This window comes from Nelumbo lutea, chromosome 4 (assembly GCF_056320005.1).
Source record: "Nelumbo lutea isolate HS-2025 chromosome 4, American lotus-T2T, whole genome shotgun sequence".
Taxonomy (NCBI): domain Eukaryota; kingdom Viridiplantae; phylum Streptophyta; class Magnoliopsida; order Proteales; family Nelumbonaceae; genus Nelumbo; species Nelumbo lutea.
The window spans coordinates 63,100,082-63,106,823 of NC_142687.1; the positions used below are offsets into that span (position 1 = coordinate 63,100,082).

Below are 6,742 nucleotides of genomic sequence, written 5' to 3' on the forward strand. Positions count from 1 at the left end.
AAAGAAGGATTCCCGGGGATTTACCCGATGGGAATACTCTGAAGCTTAATTCAGAACATTGGGAAAGGAGAAAAAGGAGAGTGTGAAGGATAAGAGTGTAGGTCGCGCTTTATCGCTGTGCTCGAGAGGTTAGCTTGCAAGCAAGTAAAGACTCTGGTTGAGGATATGCGAGTGCATAAGTATTCAAAAATCTCAGAGAGAGAGCCTTTCTCCTTTGTCCCAGGGGCTTTTATAGGGGAGTTACTATCAAATCGGGTGTAATCGCCACTGGGCCCCTGCCGCAACCATTACCTAGCAAGGTTGCGCAGGTGATCGTTGCAATGCTTCTCTTGCTCGGATGAGTGATATGTCTTAAAAGGGAAGGCATGCCCCTGCCTGCTGAAAGACGTGGGTGCAAACTGTCGAAAGGACAGGGACTGTGCCGTCAGTCAAGAGACGTGGCGCAGTCCAAATGGTATGGCCTGTCAGATAGAAGCTTCCTGAGAAACGTTTTTGTTGCTCCCTTGCGAGCTACTTTGTAGCGAGCTTAGGGATACTTTGGGGTTACCCTTATTAGAGTTGGTCCCTTGGGATGACATCTGCTTAGGGGCTGGAGCGAGCTAGTTTCCTTAGCTTGCGAGCTGAAGTAGCCTCGGGATATCCCCTTCGGGGTAGCTTGGGGAACCTGGAGCTCGCATTGCAGCGAGCTCCCCCTTCTTTAATCTATGATATAGCGAGCTGTCCTATAGGCTCGTTACTTAGTCGTTGCCAGACCATGATGTTAAGTTGTTGCTTGTGCTGAGTCAGGTCCACATGTCATCATTTCATAGGTCGGGTCAAATCATCCTCCATCAAGATGTTTATATGTTTCTTCACACGTTGGAGGTAACAATTGGTGTGATGGGATAAGGCTGCATTTGGCTGTCATTATTTTAAGTACTTATCTCATTTTTATTATTAAAATGTCATTATGAACACCGAGTTTTTAAGTACAAAAAGGAGATAAATCCTAATGCTAAATGCAGCCCAAGTGTCTCTTCTTTGTTGGGAGGACATCTTGCATCTTAAATTTGGAACCGGATCTGATACTCACACAAGGGCGCATTACAGGCACATCGACTGTGCATTGGGAACATCTCCTTGAATTGCTTATAAGTACGGGAGATGTTACGAATGCAATGATAGGATGTGCATGTGATGTCGGTGTGAGGAGCAGATCCGATCTCCTTAAATTTATGGATGCAACTCGAAAGCGCACTCTGTAAGTTAGGAGCAAATCCGTTCTCCAATAAAGCTCTTAAATGTATGGATGGGATTATGGATATTGATTTCATTTTTATCCATCTTCAAGATGACGTGTCATAAGTTGGTTTGGCGTGAGTTATTCCACTGTCAGGATCTCTCGTTTCAGCAGAGGACTTTTAAAAGCATCGATGGCGAGGGATTGATGGACATTCATAAGCAGTGGATAACGTGAGGAAGTTTTGGCTATCCAAACGTTTATATATAAATACATATGTTTATCCTCTCTCCCCCTCTTCGTTCTCTCGTTCGGTTACAGAGCTGAACAAATTCTCTTGCAGGTTTTTCGTGATTGCTAATAGGTAGAAAGTTGTATTAGCCGAGAAAAGAGTGGAAAATCAAAGAGGAGAAGCCATAATTAGCTTTGCAAACTCAAGGTCGGTTCTTGTTTTCTGTTTTGTTTTTCCTGCTACGTTTCCTTTTCTTACAGCTATTTTCCTGGTGCGTGCTGTTACAACAAAATTGAACATGGTTTTTCAATTTATCTTTCTCTCCACTGGAAGTATGCACACTCCCGAACTGTTCTTTTTCTTAATTCCTCCTTGAACTGTTCTTGGATCATTATAATCTACTTTCAATTTTCCACTTTCTGTCCCGGTTGGCTGTTACACGCCTTCTCCCCCTCCAAACCTCAGTTAAGAAGAAGATGAGCAGAGAATATGATGCACTTTACATTGTAGAAATAACAACCACTAATTGGTCAATTTCTCTGAAATTGAAAGCAGGACACAGTTCTTTCCTGGACACTGACCTGGGTCGAATTAGAATGACCAGTATGAAACAAATTGAAATACATCATCAGCTAGTAGTTTGAAATAATGAGAAAGGCCTAACTATATAACATCATATAACTAGTCTTAGGTTTTAACCATAATATTTTCTTTCTTATCTCTGATACACTTGTCTCGAGTTGTTAAACTGACAAATAGCTTTCTGGCAGATGAATATTTTGAACCAGTCCATCATACCCCATGGGCAGTCTGCATTCCCCCCAAAGCCAAGCTCCAAATCTCAAGAAAGTTTACAGAAAGTTCAAGTGGCTCCGTTCTTATTTGGATCACATTCCTTGAGGTCATCCCAGTTATCCCTGTCAAACAAAATTTTTTTAAGCTCTACGAATGAGAGCCCTCCACAAGAATTCACGGCCTGCACGCGTACAGAGTCCGATCCCTCCATAAGTACTACTCTATCTCAGTTACTTTATAATGTGGAAAGCAATATTACAGAGTCCGATCCCTTGGCTCCAGGCTTGTTAGGTTCCCTCGTAGATAAGGAGAATTACGAAGCAATAAAAGATGATGCGGAAGAACCTGGCTTCATTTGCCTCAACCCAAATGACACTCTGGTCTTGGCTGTTTTCTCCGCTGTTGAGCTTGAATGCAAACAGAAGGATCAGATTGCTAGGAAAATGAGGAGGTTAACAGGATTCAGAAATGTGAGGCTCGAAAGCTATGTTGATCCATCCCTGATTGCAGGGTTCGTTATCTGCTATGGAAAAGACAGATCCCACATCATCGATCTCAGTGTGAAAGGACAACTTGCTGAACTAGCAGCTCGGATAGAGTCCATTGATCATATTGAGGAGTGACGACCACTTTTGTAATATATATATATATATATATGTATATAGTTAGCAGTTAAATTGTTCAACCCTCAAAAGTTTATTCTATAGTAATTTCTTGATCATTGGAGTTGTAATTGGGTTGAATTCGGATAGGATCCAGCTACATCTAAGTCCAACTGAAGTCTGATCAAATTCAAGGGCCTTGGTTTCAGATTCAGATTCTATAGGTATTTTTGGCTCTTTGGGTTGATTAATCAAGTTCATCTCGCCATCTTTGAAATAGAGAAAAAAAATTATAAATTACGTGATCACTCTTTGAACTTATAAATATAGAAAAAATATATGGACATGAAATAATAAATTTATGAATCACAAACTAGCTCAGTTCTTAAACAGATAGAATGGGACTAGTAGCGGCAGGGGCAACCGAGTTTCATGAATCTGGAAGATCTGCTCGGATTCGTAAAACGCAAACAGGGCCGAAGTGTAGAACAATGAAACCCTTTCTCGTTTAAAATAGGGTATCTCAAGCGATAAACCTAGCTTCATGCTGATGGTAATTATCAAGGAAGAAAAAAAAAACTTCTTGTCCATAAATTAAAGATAAAAAAAAGTGATTAATTAAACCTTCTATATCAAACCAAATTGGTTAAATTGGACTGGTTCACACGAACTAATATATCGGATCAATCAAGAAATCACCACCTGTTTTTAAGGCAAAATAGCAGCCTCTATGCAGGTTGCACAGGCCTCAATTCATTATACATAGACTGCTCAGTACAGTCAAGTGATAAAGTTTCAGTCAGGAAATGCGAGGCAAGAGCCCAAGGTACATTCTAGGGATCTGATGCTAGGGCCCTTTTGGCTAAAATATGAACAGATTTGTTACATTCTATAAGGGACGTGATGTAGGCACGCACGCACATGGCGGAAGGCGGCACACAGAGAGGACCCAATGAGAGCGTGCATAGAGCAGAGGCCGACGCATGACATGGGGCCAATAGCGCAGCTGCATGTGACGGCCTCTGATGGCCGTGCTCTCAAGGCCGGACTGTATCTTGGCAGTCTGCATCCACCTACCTCCAAGTTGTCTCAAGTATAAATAGGGAGTGACCCTCCAAGGTAAGCATTTAGACTCTTTACTGCTAAGAACTTCCTTGCCACCCTTGTGGCCTCGTTTGAGCATCCAAACCTCAAGCCTCATCCATCACTCGTTACACTGTACTAATTTGTGTTAGACAATGTATGCCCTTAGCTCCAACCATAATGATGTACCTTATGACATTTAATGTAAATGAATAAAGTATATATTTGATTCATGTTATTATAGTATTTCTGTGTAATACCCTTAAACTGGATACATATGAAACTTGTGTTAGTTTAAAATCTTCACAGCCATTGGATAGATCACAGTTGTTGGGCTACCTTGTCTCAGTTGCCAGGGTGAGACCTGAGGTACATGCAGTGTGGGTTTTCATGAAACCTTGAACCAGACTAGAATTCTAGTATTGCCTTGGACCTTGGAGATAGATGGGCAAAACTGGAATGATATACTTGACCCTAGACTTGATTATGATACTGCAATAGGTGTTGGATTGGGCTGTCTTTGATATGCCAATCAGTGAGATCCTTAGAGATGGTCAAAAGGTATGTTGGGACAGTCAAAGAATTCATCTGAGTGGGTGATCATAGTGATAGGATCAGCCCCTTTGTCAGAAAAGTGAATGATTGGGGATGCACTCTCTCTGATGGAAACCAAAGTTGCTGGCAGCCAATTTCAACCGTTGAAATTTGTTTTACAAAATATATTTACAAAATATATTTATATACAAACCATAATATATATATATATATATATATAATAATATATATATATATATATATATATATATATATATATATATATATATATATATATTATGGTTTCAAAATGTTTGCAAAAGGTTTTAATTCCCGGGATCCATGTGAATAGAGAGCCTAGCACTGTTCCCTGCAGTCAATGGAGAGGTTCTCTCTTGTCGGGCAGTGTTTGATCATTATGAGTTGAGAGGTTAAGTATAAGACCCTTGAGGGTAATACCTGATGGGCTAATCTTTTATCTGCCCACAGTCCTTGGGTTTTTATAAGGTGGCTTGACCCAGGGCCCATTTAGTGTAAATGTTGGGCCCATTAAGAGCCCATGGTGATGGACTTAGGGGTTCACTATTTTCTACAGTGAATTCGGCCCGGCCTTGTATCAGAGGCTGGGCTGAACCTGAAAGAATGGTAGGATCCATCTAATGGACGCCAAGAAGGGTGCGGAATGGAGGGCAAATTTCAAAAAAAAATTCCTACCTTCTTCCAATTGGGAATCATATTCCCTAAATTTAGAATACATTATTCAAGGATCCTACTTGAACCATAAACAAACCAGATCTGAACCAAAAAGAAACAGGAAGGATTATACCTGATCCGGAGAAATAATATCTCCCAAAGTTGGTGTTCACGCCCAAAGAAGTAACCAAGATCCGCTCCTGCTGAAGATGACACAGCTGTGGATGGAACGGAACCAACAAGGTGCATCCTACACACTGGATTCTTCACAAGAACCCTCTGGAAACCTTGAACACCGAATCCTAGTATCTTTCTTGCAAGACTATTGTCAAGAACTACTTTCTTGACTTCCTGTTGTTGCAAAGATCCAATCTTCCAACAGGTAGTGGCGGCGGTTGAAGGAGGAGAAGTCCAAGGACGAAGAGGGCAGAATTGTCTCTTCTCTCTAGAGTCTGTGAGAGATCAAATCTTAGATTGCATGATGTGTTTCTTGCTTCCTCAAACCCCCTAGTTTAAAATCTGATATTTCTGCTAGGGTTTTCTCCTCTTTCTTCTTGATTAAGAAACCTCCCATAATTTTGGGAGTTATCCCAATCCAAATCAGTATTTGGATAGAGGTTAATCTTAATCCTATCTGCAAATTAAGTTAGTTAACTCCTGATCTTATCAGGAGGTTACCAGATTCAAATCTAATTTGAATTTGGTCTCTTAGAGTGGATAAGGCAAAGACCCAATCCTTTTACTAACACTAATCTCAGATTCGCCCCATGAACTAGTGATCATATCAGCCCAGTTCGAAATGGGCTTTTGGCCCATTAAGTGTTCAGTGTTTAACCAGTTTCCAACCTGCTGCCCAGTTGGACTTCTTTGTATGGCATGGGACCCAAGCATTGATCTACACACCAGCCACATGGGTTCGGCCCAGCCTTTATTACAAGGCCCAGCCGAATTCACTGAAAAACTCAGTGACCCCCTTGAGCCCATCACATGGACCCTATGGGCCCAACACTTACATTAAGTGGTCCATGGGCCAAGCCATCTTATAAAAACCCAGGGACTGTGGGCAGGTGCAAGATTAGCCCATCACGTATTATCCTAAATGATCTTACACAACCTCTCAGCCCTTAATGATCAAGCACTTCCCGACAAGAGAAGACCTCTCCCTCGGCTGCAAGGAACAGTGCCGCACTCTCAACTCACATGGATCCCGGGAATTAAAACCTTTTGCAAATCTTTTGAAACCATACATATACATATATATATATATATATATATATATATATATATACATATATATTAATTTTGCAAAACAAAATTCCATTGATTGAAATCAACTACCGACAGTTTGGTTTCCATCAGAGAGAGTGCATTCCCAATCATTACCATTGTCCGACAAAGGGGCTGATCCTGTCACTATGACCACTCACTCAGATGAATTCTCAGACTGTCCCAACATATACAGGTTTTGACCCCCACTAAGGATCTCACTGATTGACACATCAAAGACAACCCGATCCGACACCTAGTGATGTGTCATAATCGAGTCTAGGGGTCAGGTGTAACTTTCCAGTTTTGCCCATCTGT

At 41.2% G+C, this 6,742-nt stretch overlaps 1 long non-coding RNA gene across 1 annotated transcript; it reads left to right on the forward strand.

Annotated features, from left to right (window-relative positions):
• Positions 1-1,422: 1,422 nt before the first annotated feature.
• On the forward strand, positions 1,423-2,979 carry LOC148860854 (uncharacterized). Its single transcript, XR_016112310.1, has 2 exons — positions 1,423-1,658; positions 2,222-2,979. It is a non-coding gene; the product is annotated as an uncharacterized LOC148860854 (long non-coding RNA).
• Positions 2,980-6,742: the final 3,763 nt, after the last annotated feature.